Source organism: Aulostomus chinensis, chromosome 4, assembly GCF_037954235.1.
Source record: "Aulostomus chinensis isolate RoL2024-O1b breed Wild chromosome 4, RoL_Achi_v1.0, whole genome shotgun sequence".
Classification (NCBI taxonomy): Eukaryota; Metazoa; Chordata; class Actinopteri; order Syngnathiformes; family Aulostomidae; genus Aulostomus; species Aulostomus chinensis.
Window position 1 is genome coordinate 6,037,530 of NC_141323.1, and position 13,352 is coordinate 6,050,881.

Genomic DNA, 13,352 nt, shown 5'->3' on the forward strand with positions numbered 1-13,352 from the left:
CTTCACAATATTAATAATGAGCTAGATAATGGATTGCTGCAGACTTGAGGCAATGCTTGACAGCATTCCCTTACAATATCTGCTCCAGCGTGGCGCCCGTACGTGTTTTCTAACTTCTGATTGCTGCGGCGCCGTCTCCTCCCTGCTCCTGCTGTTGGACAATTCTAACATGAAGCAAATCCATCAGCTAACCCAAATACAGCGTTGGGATGCTACTGGAAGACGGAGCAGGTCTCACGACATCCCACTGGGCGTCACAGCAGAAAACACTTGGTTGTCTTCTCTTTAATTGGTTGTTTCTGAGGAAGTGGGGCTGACAGCCCGGCGTGAGCCAGAATCTGGCCGGCTAAACACTGACAGGACCACGCTGTGATGGACTCATCCACCTTCAAATCATTTCCCATAAAAACTCCATGGATGAAAACCTGGGGGACAATTTCAGTGATAGAGGAGGAACGAGGAAGGGAGTGAGGAGAATGACGACATGAGCACATGAGGTTATTACTTTGTTTTCATATAAATGAAAATGCTTCAGTAACTGTGCCGTTAATATTTCGACATGCTACATTTGCAGCACAGTCTTGACTTTCATCAATAAACATCCTCTAAATGGTGGTTAATACCCCGTTCACAGCTACATAAATCCATTATGAGGAGTCGCAGCAACACACGCACGCGCACGCGCGCACAGCTAACACCCGCTAACAGTTGCTATGATCCAGCCATTGATGGGCCTCAGTGTGTGAGGGTATTGATTGAGATGAAATAACCGACAGCTGGTGTAAGTGAGTGTGGCGTGGTAAGCCTGTCGTCCAACCCTCCTCCCTTCAACCTGCCACAGCCTCCTGCCCCCATCTGCCCCTGTGCATCCTTCCAGCACACATCACAGCATCAGGGCGGTCGTGCTGCCTCCCTGCCCAGCTTTCCATTCTAATCCCACGGGTCTGGGTGTGGGAGGAGGGACGGAGGGAAAGATGAAGTGGGTCACAACAAAATGAGGCCATGCAGGGCTTGAACTGTAGCAGCACCTCCCATCTGGCGGAGAGCTGTGCAACCTATCTGCCGTGGGCACGAATAGAACGCTCCAGGCCGCCAGGTCAGGTTTCTACTGGGTGCGTCCTCCCCTCTGAGTACAGTATTCACGAACGCACAAGCGTGACTAAGTAATGCGGCATTTGAATTTTTCTGAAAAATGATTTGAATGTTTGGACCAAGTGTGTAACTGCACACTTCCAGCCATCTCCCCAAAACACAAGCAGCATTTTAAATAGTTTTGGTGCCGGGGCTCTCACACCAGAGCCTCGGGTTCACGTGATCCATACTGACCCTGGAGGTGGTTGGGCCTCCAGTGCCCAGGCAGAGTCACAGGAAACAAACTGGCATCGCTCGTCACCTGCACCCAGATCTCGCCACCTTCAGCGTTGTCTTCCGTGCTGTGATACAAGCGTTTAAACCATGAACTCCACTTCATGTGAGGAGTGTGAGCGCTCTGAGACACGAATCTACTGGTTGCGTGCGACCGTACTGTGCCCAGGCAGGGTGTGCTTCCCCGGCTCCGGCACGACGCAGTGGCTCGGAATGGGAACATCTCAGGTGTTTCAGCCACTCGCACAGCGAGCGTGAGAACTCCAACAAATGGAGAAAAACTGTCCAGATGTTGAGCAATGCTGCAGAGCATCGAGGGCATGAGAACACGTTTCATGTGCTGCACATCCTCAGCCTGTCATTCGCTCACTCACCAATCCAGCTGACCTTCGCTTTGGAGAGCAAACTTTCTGGTGCGAGTGTTAAAAAGTTGATTCCTTCCTTTTCTGATCTGCGGAGCTCTGCAGCCGTCCATCTAAAACTACTCAGAGAAAGTAGAAAGTGCCCACACCAGTCAGGACTGCGTCCGAACACTCTTCTGCTACCCAGCAGTAACATAGCTCCTGGTTGGTTCTCCTTGTTGGTGATGATGATGCCCAACAAGCGTGAGTAGAGTACCAGAGACAGACTGGATGGCACCAGTCAGAGAAGAACAGGGTGACGATCGCGTGGAGTTTGTCAGCACAAATGATGTTTGGTCACTGGATTTGGAAAGCGATGGTGTCACATGTTTTGTATGCTGATTGGCTGAAAGAACTTGTCTGTCAAGCCAAGACTCCACCCTCTCACAGAGGGTTTAGAGCAAGGCAGTCCAGACCCACAGTGGAGCTGAAGACATGGATGAGCCCAGCAGGCTGTGGGGTTCCCTCAGGTGTCGATGAGAATGTGAGGTCGGTCCGGATCCCGGTCACGTTCTAGGCTCCAAATTTTGATCCATCACGTTTTTTAGTCTCCACATTTGTATGAAGAGAACGATGAGTCAAAAACAGGGGAGCTGCCTCAACAAGAAAGTTATTATTATGCTTCTGTGTGTGCTAAGGTGTGTGAAACACACTCAGAGCAGAGGAGCAACAAATTCTGATCAAGGTTCGGACAGCAAAAAGCAACTTTAACTGTCTGTTTCCTGCCAATTATGTTGTAGTTTTTTTATCCAGCGATATCTGTGTGACACTGACATCTAAAATTACCGTCATCGGGCATTTTCCTCCAGTCCACTTTCCCGCCTCACAGCCAACACAACACTGCTCAAATCACCATCTGTCATTGTCAAAAGAAATAAAAAGAGGACAAATTCACAATTAACCTTTAACAAGTGGTCAAGTGCCGCTGCTCAAGGATGGAATTATACTGAATCCCTCTCTTCCCCCTGAGTGTAAAAATAAACTCATAAATGACCAACACACACACACACACACACACACACACACACACACCCAAGGACAGGTACAAACACACACCTAGTCCTTCAGTATCATCACTTCTAGTTACCATCGGCAACAGTGAGGAAATTGTGTCTGGCCTGGAGATGTTTGCAGAAGGCTGAAGGGCAATTTGGCTAAAATGAGTGAGTTAGAAATCCATTTGGGAGAGCGGAAGCAATATGCTGCCTTCACAGCATGGGAAGGAGTGCTTCCCGGCGGAGGGGTGTAATGTTGTGTAATGTAATGTGTCTCCTGGTGGAAGAAAAAAAATGCAAAAAAACTCAGGGATTAGGCTCCTCGGGTGTTGCCGTCCACAGAGACAAGCAGCAGAGAGGTTAATGTAGCTCTCGCCAGGCAGGAAATCAAACTGTGAAAGTGCAGCACAGCTTAAGGCTCCAGGGAGCAGATGGTGATTGATGCAGAAGGATATTGAATGTATCACACAAGTCTGGATGACATTAGTCCTCATTCTCATCCTCTCATCCACGCGGGCTTTACACATGAACCAGTGGTTATTAATGCTGCGCTCGGAGCAGGGTGGACATGCCGGAGATTTATCGATCGATGTGACTACGCCAAGTGAGTCTGCATTGCAAATGTGTACTGATATGTTGGTTAGAACACATATGAAATATATGTTGTGTTTTTTTGTAGAAGCCATATTTCAAAGTGAAGGTGTTTGAAGAGAAACAGCTTTTGTTTTGTGAAGATGGACCCAAAGAAAATCATCCCAGCTCTCTAGCGCTGTTAAGAATATTGAAAGCGATACTTCACCCAAAAGTGTACTTTGCTTTTCAAGTACACACAAATAGGTGTCAAGAGATTTGAAGGGTTTTTTTTTCCTTCTGCATTACTTCCTTGTGACTCCAGAGTGCAGAAAAAGCCAGCCATGTATTTTTAGCTTGAAGCTAATGGAGACTGACAGCTAACAAGCTACGACCCATAACAGAAAGACAACACACAGAAAAAAGAAAGAATCGAAGGACAGAGGGTTTCCCACTCCATCTTTGTTAGAAAGGAAAATATATATTGTAATGCACTATTATTATAATAATAATAATACATATTATACCAGGATATTCACACAAACCTTAACTTTACATTTTCCTAACACATACACATCATCACGTACCTGCATGGTAGCGCCCCGAGCGACACGTGGTGTTGCTGTATCAGCATCTGATTGTTGAACCAAACAGTGTTGTCTTTGATTTGAACGATGGGCTTCACACCGACCTTGACCTCCAGTCGTCAGGCGGATTTGCTAATTTTGGTTGTTGGCTGTGAAAATACTTAAAATACTTCCCTCAAACACAGAGCTAGAAACGAAACATAAGATGAGTGACATGTGGGCGTATCCGAGCAGATTTCCTTCATTTTCTCTCTCTCTCTCTCTCTCTCTCTCTCTCTCTCTCTCTCGACATGCTGGTGTGTGTTTGCCAGCCAGGCCCGGGCCTGAGTCATGCGGCTGCTGCTACGAACGGCTGCTCAACGCTGTAAAAAGATGTTGACTCATGTTAGCGCCCATCTTCAGTGACCTGGACCAAACGACTTTGTTTTGGGAATGAATACATAATTACTCCTTCACAGGTAAATATTTGAAAATGATCAAGACGGGGCTGCTAATCACTGCGTTTTACATACTTAAGTTGTTTCTTTTTTTCATTTAAGAGCACCGCGTGGCTCTTTATTCTTTAATAAATATTTAAATTGAAAGGCTAGGTTACCTGAGGCGTGAATACATTTAGGAAATGCTCTCTGAAAGCACACTCAACCACTTCACATGATGTGTTTTGGTGCTCACTTTCCAGCCCACCTCATGCTGCTTACAGCTGTAAAACACAGAGGATCTTCATCATCTTCCATGTTTCTATGTTCGCCGCATGCGTCAGTCGTAGTTCGCACCAGAGGGTTCAGAAAAGTCACTTTCCCGTAAACTGTTACGTGATTTCTTCTTTTCTTATTATTGTTTCGAATAAAAGTTAAACCAAAAACACAAGAATCATCAAAAGAAAGCATTGTCTTGATTTAATAATGTCAATGAACATATATCTATATCTATCTATATCTATCTATCTATATGTATATCTATCTATAGCTATCTATCTATCTATATGTATATGTATATCTATCTATCTATATGTATATCTGTCTATATCTATCTATCTATATGTATATCTATCTATATCTATCTATTTATATGTATATCTATCTATATCTATCTATCTATATGTATATGTATATCTTTCTATCTATATGTATAACTATCTATATGTATATCTATCTATATCTATCTATATCTATCTATCTATCTATCATATGTATATCTATCTATATCTATCTATCTATATGTATATATCTATATCTATCTATCTATATGTACATATCTATCTATATCTATCTATATCTATCAATCAATATGTATATCTATATATCTATCTATTTAGATGTATATCTATCTATCTATATGTATATCTATCTAGATCTATCTATATGTATATGTATATGTATCTATATGTATATCAAAATCTATCTATCTATCTATCTATATGTATATCTATCTATCTATCTATATCTATCTATCTATCTATATCTATCTATCAAAATCTATCTATCTATCTGTATATCTATATCTATCTATATGTACATCTATATCTATCTATATCTATCTATATGTATATCTATCTATATCTATCTATCTATATGTATATCTATATCTATCTATATCTATCTATCTATATCTATCTATCTATATCTATCTATCTATATCTATCTATCAATATCTATCTATCTATATGTATGTCTATCAAAATCTATCTATCTATCTGTATATCTATATCTATCTATCTATGTTTATCTATCTATATCTATCTATCTATATGTATATGTATATCTATCTATATCTATCTATCTATATGTATATCTGTCTATATCTATCTATCTATATGTATATCTATCTATATCTATCTATTTATATGTATATCTATCTATCTATATGTATATGTATATCTATCTATCTATATGTATAACTATCTATATGTATATCCATCTATATCTATCTATCTATCTATCTATCTATCTATCTATCTATCTATCTATCTATCTATCATATGTATATCTATGTATATCTATCTATCTATATGTATATATCTATATCTATCTATCTATATGTACATATCTATCTATATCTATCTATATCTATCAATCAATATGTATATCTATATATCTATCTATTTAGATGTATATCTATCTATCTATATGTATATCTATCTAGATCTATCTATATGTATATGTATATCTATCTATATGTATATCAAAATCTATCTATCTATCTATATGTATATCTATCTATCTATCTATCTATCTATATCTATCTATCTATCTATATCTATCTATCAAAATCTATCTATCTATCTGTATATCTATATCTATCTATATGTACATCTATATCTATCTATATCTATCTATATGTATATCTATCTATATCTATCTATCTATATGTATATCTATATCTATCTATATCTATCTATCTATATCTATCTATCTATATCTATCTATCTATATCTATCTATCAATATCTATCTATCTATATGTATGTCTATCAAAATCTATCTATCTATCTGTATATCTATATCTATCTATCTATATGTATATCTATCTATCTATATGTATATCTATCTACCAATATCTATCTATCTATATGTATATCTATATCTATCTATCTATATGTATATCTATATCTATCTATATCTATCTATCTATATCTATCTATCTATATGTATATCTATATCTATCTATCTATATGTATATCTCTATCTATCTATCTATCTATCTATCTATCTATCTATCTATCTATCTCTCTATCTATCCCTCTATCTATCCATCTGTATCAGTCTATCTATCTATCTATCTTGATCTGTTACCAGTAGGCTCTTATTTTGAAATTCCTTTCAATAATTTTTTTGCCCACTTATGTTATGGCGGCTCTATCATTTCAGTATTATTTTTGCTATTGTTGTTGTTTATCCTACATGAAGTGCAACGTGTATTGTGCTGAATGTTGGAGCAAATATGATGTACGCGTCTTTTCAAGTACTTTTCAAAGCATCTGGATTGTTAATGTTGCAGATGGGAGTTTTCTCTTTTGGCGCATTGATTTTTAAAAGTACACATTTTTTTGTCAAATCTGGTTATTTAGGTTTTCTAACTTGCAAAAATGTCCCTATACAGATTTGCTCACTGCCTGATCAGGTGAAATATTGTCACCGCGCGTAATACTGTCATAGGGTAAACAAATAGTACCATGATACTACCTGCTTTGTAAACAAGAGAATACTCACAAGTTACTGATAATTTAGTATTATATATTCAACGTTTCTGGACTGAAATACTTTGGACACTAGTATTAGAAAGTACAAAAACACTCTAGTATTCAGTACTGTTTTCAAAGTGACAATCTTGTACTAAATTCAGTGAATACCATGAGAAATACACTCCTTTTTTTAAAATTACTGACATTTCTGTTTAATTTTTTGCAGTCATGACTTTTACAGGCTGACACGATGATTCATTGTGCTTATTTTTGCCTCTTTTCATGCATCCCTGTTTTTGGACACTTAATGTTCCATGTGAGAGGTGCAGTATGGTGAGAGGATGAAAGCAGCAGACTCTCCCCCGAGAGAGAGAGGGAGAGAGGGAGGGGGGGGCGGTGCAGTGAGTTCCACTTGGCTGGGTGTGTGGTGATTTCAGCCTCTGTTTTATTAAAAACTGTCATGGGGGAAACACCACGTCACTGTAAACGCATCATCACTGGCGCTACAGAGGAAATGAAGACATGCCTGGTTCATTAGTTCCGCTACAGAGCTCCGCAGCACCGTCACTCCTCCAGGGTGGCACGGTTGTACGGAGGGTGTATGTGGAAACGTAAATGTTAGGGTTGCTTCTCTTCTGTTGAGTGGCTCTGGCTTCTGTATGTTCGGGATGTTACGCCGTGTTTCCCCGGATGTACAGACGAGAGGAGTGCGGGTCTCCAGCCGGCGGCCAGCGTCACGCCAACTCAGGAGCTAAACGTGCTAAACTTGTTCCGGAGAAACTTTGTAACGTAGTTGTGTTGAGTTTATGACTCCAGTGCCGTGACTTCATCATACAGCAGTGTATAGTGTAAAACTAGAGATACCGCATCATCGGTTGTATGTCTGAGATGTGTAAGTGTCACGTGACCTTGACCTTTGACCACCACCCGGTTCTCAGTTCATCCTTGCTGCCCAGTGGACGTGTGGGACCAGGGGAGAGAGACGCAGCGGGGGGACGTCCCTCTGGCTCGAGCACGTCCAAGGATCCGTGTTCACGATGAGACGCCCCGTCTACGTCTGTGACCTCGCATCTGCTGCTGTCACCGGAGCAGAGCTGCAGTGTGAAGGAGCTGAGTAGTAACAGTAGTACCTCGGTGCGTACGCTCTTAAATACTTATATGCCCTTCATAGTCATGAATATGATATGGAAGTTCTGCCAATAATCAATTCCATGTTCTGCACACGGCAGCTTTAAGTGAGACATTGGCCCTCGTGACGTCCACCATTAGCATGATGGGGCTATGATAAATAATTCACTCATTCGCGAGACCTCAAAGTGGGCAACCGCTGGAGTCCTGGATGTCTTGAGCCCGTAAACGGAGACGGGGAGTGAAACCACTGAGGTCTGCAGCAGAAGCCTTGTAGCTCAGGTGGCATCGTCCTCAGACCAGAACAGACCCGGGCTGGACTGGGGGGTGTAATTACGCCATGACAGTGGAGGGTAGAATACTTCCTGATTTTCTGTTTCTCAGAGAACGTTTTTCTGTTGTGGCCCTAAAGGTACCTCTGCAGTAGATAATCATGCGATGCTGTAGCTCTCCTTCCTCCTGCGCCTCAAAAAATATGAATGCACTCAAAATACTTCACAATGTTATTTTATTTTTTTGACTCCCCTTGTGAATTTTTGAATTTTACAATGTGATGGGTCACAAGCCGTTTCGGCACCCAGAGGCCACGAGGAGAATTGGATCTCACGTCAAAGTACAAACAGGAAAACTTTCAAATCTCCTCTCAGGCCAAAGGGAGGAACGAGCCCAGCTGGCCTCACACCAGCGTGTGTTCCTCACAAACCAGAGCGCCGCTGGCGTGAGCAGGTGTGGGTGAGACGAGCGCCGCTGAGAGGAGGATCTCAGTCTGGCTCACATGGAGTCTTTGAACCCGAGTGAATCCTCACCAACACATCCGGTCCAGGCAGTAAAGGAGAGTCGGTGTTCCTCTGTCAGCGCGGAGTGGCAGTGAAGGAGTCATGGTGCTACCTCATTGGTGAGACTCCATGCACACAGCACCAGTCACTATGGTTGACTGTCAGGTGTGCTTTCTGCCCACATGATCAGCCTCTCAGTCCTGGAATGTTGGAGCATGAACTGTTCTGAGGATTGCGTCGTGGCCTCCTGATGCCTCGTGTGTACATGCGCAGGGTATCGGGGGGTTATTGGACATGGCTGAGTGCTGGTCAGGTAATGGGTGCTCTGATGAGCCTCCTGCTGCATCAGTTTTATTGGCCTATTTGAAATCTTTCCAGAGCTCGAAGGCTTTCCTGGAGCAGCAGGAAAATCCTCAGCAGCTCCACGCCTCTGCAGCCTGGGACCAGTCCTGAGGCCACCTCTCAGGTCCACCTCGCCACTCAAACTGGAACATCAGCCGAAGTCTGGTGCTCTGAAGCCACCTGGATCAAACAGAGCCAGAGTTCAGATCCACTTCAAACACGACACAGGGGAGGCGGCCCTGAAATAACAAGCGAGGCCTTGTGAAGCCTTGAGACGAGCTTCGGCTGAGCGCACGTGTCGTGTATCCCCACGTCATTGATTAATGAAGATGCGCTGTGACGCCTGGAGCTGAGGACGAGGGGTCACATTGGAACATTCACTGGATGTTGCTCCTGAATATGAGTGACATTTGAATTCACCACATTAAATCACCTAATGCTGCATTTCCAGGCAGCTTCAGCCCTGAACCATGTGGCTGGATGAATCAGACTCCTCGGTGCGCTGCAGTCACACTCAGGATGGAGATTATATAACCTTAATTGCACCCTTCGAGGAAATGGTTTCACTCTTGTCCCCAGTGGAAAGCAGTGGTTTATCTGAAGTGGGACTGTGTTTGCACTTGGCGTATCCCGCAGGTTTGAGCTAAACTTTTATGTACTTTACATACTGGGATCAGAAGCAGAGGCCTGGAAGTGGTGAGGTTGATTCGGGGGGGGGTCCTGGGTGAACCAGGACTGCCGGCTCAGAATGAGTGATCCAGATGCTCGTAGCCAGAAAGCCAGTCAATTAATACAAGTCCAATACATGAAATATCACCCGTATGAATGTGATGAACCTACCTGCTCTATGGTGTCTCGTCACAGGAAAGAAATGTAAACAATGGGACACACCGGTGTCCCCGCCCCCGCCTGGGATGGGGATCAGGGATCAGTTGCTTTCAAGCACATTCTTGAGTGTGTCTGTTGGTACAGTGAGACAGTTACCATAGCTGCAACTATCAAGAGGTGCTGCAACAGCAGATGGACCATATGTGTACTATTTGTAGTAGTAGTCACAGTAATATTTGAAGCTGTAGATGCAGTTTATGTCTCGGTGTGAGCGGCGGGGCGCCGGGTGCACCGCGGATAGTCGTGAATGGTTAATTACCATTTGTCAGCAGAACTTGTTCTCTCCTGGGTTTGCTTGTTTATGCCTGTGTGTGTGTGTGTGTGTGTGTGTGTGTGTGTGTATGTGTTTGTGTTTGTGTGTGTGTACATAGCTGGAGGATAGAGGCGGGGGGGGGGGGGGGGTGTCATCCTGGTTGTCTGTGTTTGTGCTGTTCAAATCTCCCAGGACTCCAATAATGCAATTTCCAGAAAGCCTGGCAGCCTTGCCAGAGATAATTAGAGTGGACATGCAGCTATGGTGTCAAAAGGAAGCAGCTCTTTCTCCTCCCGCCAGAAAATTACAGTCTAAGAATCAACATGCGCTGTTACAGCAGCATTCTCACACCGAGCTCAAAGTGGCACAGAGCCAGTCCCACATACCTGCCACAAGTCCATCAGAAGAGACGCGAACAACAAAGATAATTACTTTTTGTTGCTTTCCCTTCGGGCAGCGCGGTGGAGCGGTGGTCCTCACGGTGGTCCTCACGGTGGTCTTTCTGTGTGAGTCTCCATGTTCTCCCTGTTCCTGCTGGGTTCTCTCTGGTACTCCAGCTTCCTCCACAGTCCAAAGACATCAAGAGGGACCAGGTTAATCCAGACTCTAAATTGACCGTAGGCGTGGCTGGGAGAGCCAATGGTTGTCTGTCTCTATGTGTTGGCCCTGCCATGGACTGGTGAGCTGTCCAGGACTGCTGGGATAGACTCCACCCCCACCACCCTCAACAGGAGAAGAGGGGGAACATGGAGGGATGATTAACCAGCAGCAAAAACTAAAGACCCAGAATTGTGCTTCTCATTAGCTCACTTCCTGATTTGTGCTTTTCGGAGGAGTTCATGAAGGACATTTCAGTTCATATGAAGATGGTGAGGCAAGGAGACTGTCTGGAGGAGGCTGGAGTGAGAATACAAATCTCAAGAAGTTCTTTTATTAAAGTGATTCATTCTGTATCTCACATCTGTTGTGACTGGAGAAGTGAGAACATGGAATGGCCTTCCTGAGTCTCGACCTATTTATCGTTCTCCAGTCTTGTTCATTTTTGGTGTTCACAAAATTAAAAAAATCAGCAAACAACAGTTGATGAGGGCTACAAAAGCTTCTCCTTCACAAGGTTTTGCTCGTCACCATGACTGAGCTGTTCATATGCTGACGTGCTGGCCAACCAAAGAAAACAGACGTTATTTACTGTATTACACACACACACACACACACACACACACACACACACACACACACACCAGAAATCAGTCATGTCTGAGCTCATTGATCCTGCTAGCTGAGCGGGTTCTATTACAGAGCGATTCATGAGCCAAGGTGGAGGACGAGTCATGAAGAGAGGAATGTTATTAAAGGATGATGTGTAAATATACTGCACAGAGCTGGAGCGACGTTAGCCTGGTGACCAACAGCAAGCTAACCACGGCGGTGCGGCGCTGCCGGTTGTTCATTTACTGATTTTGGACCTCAAAGCAGCTCTGACTAAACTCTGATGGTTAAAGAACTTTTTACTTTGAAGCAAAGTTCCTCTGCTGCAGTGAACTGATCCAGGATCAAGCGTCACCACAATGCTGATACGTTTCTGGATCGATCCCTCCCTGTCACTCCCTGTCACTCCCTCCCTGTCACTCCCTCCCTGTCTCTTCCTCCCTGTCACTCCCTCCCTCACTCCCTCCCTCACTCCCTCCCTGTCACTCCCTCCCTGTCTCTCCCTCCCTGTCACTCTCTCCCTCACTCCCTCCCTGTCACTCCCTGTCACTCCCTCCCTGTCTCTCCCTCCCTGTCACTCCCTCCCTGTCTCTCCCTCCCTGTCACTCCCTCCCTCACTCCCTCCCTGTCTCTCCCTCCCTCACTCCCTCCCTGTCACTCCCTCCCTGTCTCTCCCTCCCTGTCACTCCCTCCCTGTCTCTCCCTCCCTGTCACTCCCTCCCTGACACTCCCTCCCTCACTCCCTCCCTGTCATTCCCTCCCTGTCTCTCCCTCCCTGTCGCTCCCTCCCTGTCATTCCCCCCGTCACTTCCTGTCTCTCCCTCCCTGTCATTCCCCCTGTCACTTCCTGTCTCTCCCTGTCATTCCCCCTGTCACTTCCTGTCTGTCTCTCCCTTTCACTTTCTGTCACACCCTCACTGTCGCTCCCTGTCACTCCCTCCGTCTGTCCCTCCCTATCACTCCCTGTCACACCTTCTCTGTCACTTCCTGTCTCTCCCTCCCTGTCATTCCCCCTGTCACTTCCTGTCTCTCCCTGTCATTCCCCCTGTCACTTCCTGTCTGTCTCTCCCTTTCATTTTCTGTCACACCCTCACTGTCGCTCCCTGTCACTCCCTCCATCTCTCCCTCCCTATCACTCCCTGTCACACCTTCTCTGTCACTTCCTGTCTCTCCCTCCCTGTCATTCCCCCTGTCACTTCCTGTCTCTCCCTGTCATTCCCCCTGTCACTTCCTGTCTCTCCCTGTCATTCCCCCCTGTCACTTCCTGTCTGTCTCTCCCTTTCACTCCCTGTCACACGCTCACTGTCGCTCCCTGTCACTCCCTCCGTCTCTCCCTCCCTATCACTCCCTGTCACTTCCTGTCCCTCCCTCCCTGTCACTCCCTCCGTCTCTCCCTCCCTATCACTCCCTGTCACACCCTCCCTGTCACTCCCTGTCTCTCCCTCCCCGTCACTCCCTGTCCCTCCCTCCCTATCACTCCCTCTCATCCCCAGCAGTGGGACAGCTGAGGCGATGCTCAGTCATGATCAACTCAACCACATCAGTGCTTCATAGAATCTCAGGTGTGCAGGAAAAGCAGGTGCAGTCATGTGAGGATCCACAACATCGTCCGGAGGCTGCAGCTCTGTGACTTTTTTGCAGTCAGCTGATCGGAATTG

General features: G+C 44.7%; 1 protein-coding gene across 2 annotated transcripts in view; it reads left to right on the top strand.

Annotated features, from left to right (window-relative positions):
• The window catches only part of tmem178bb (transmembrane protein 178Bb), a 111,231-nt gene that overhangs the window by 43,769 nt on the left and 54,110 nt on the right, over positions 1-13,352 (top strand). The window lies entirely within an intron of this gene.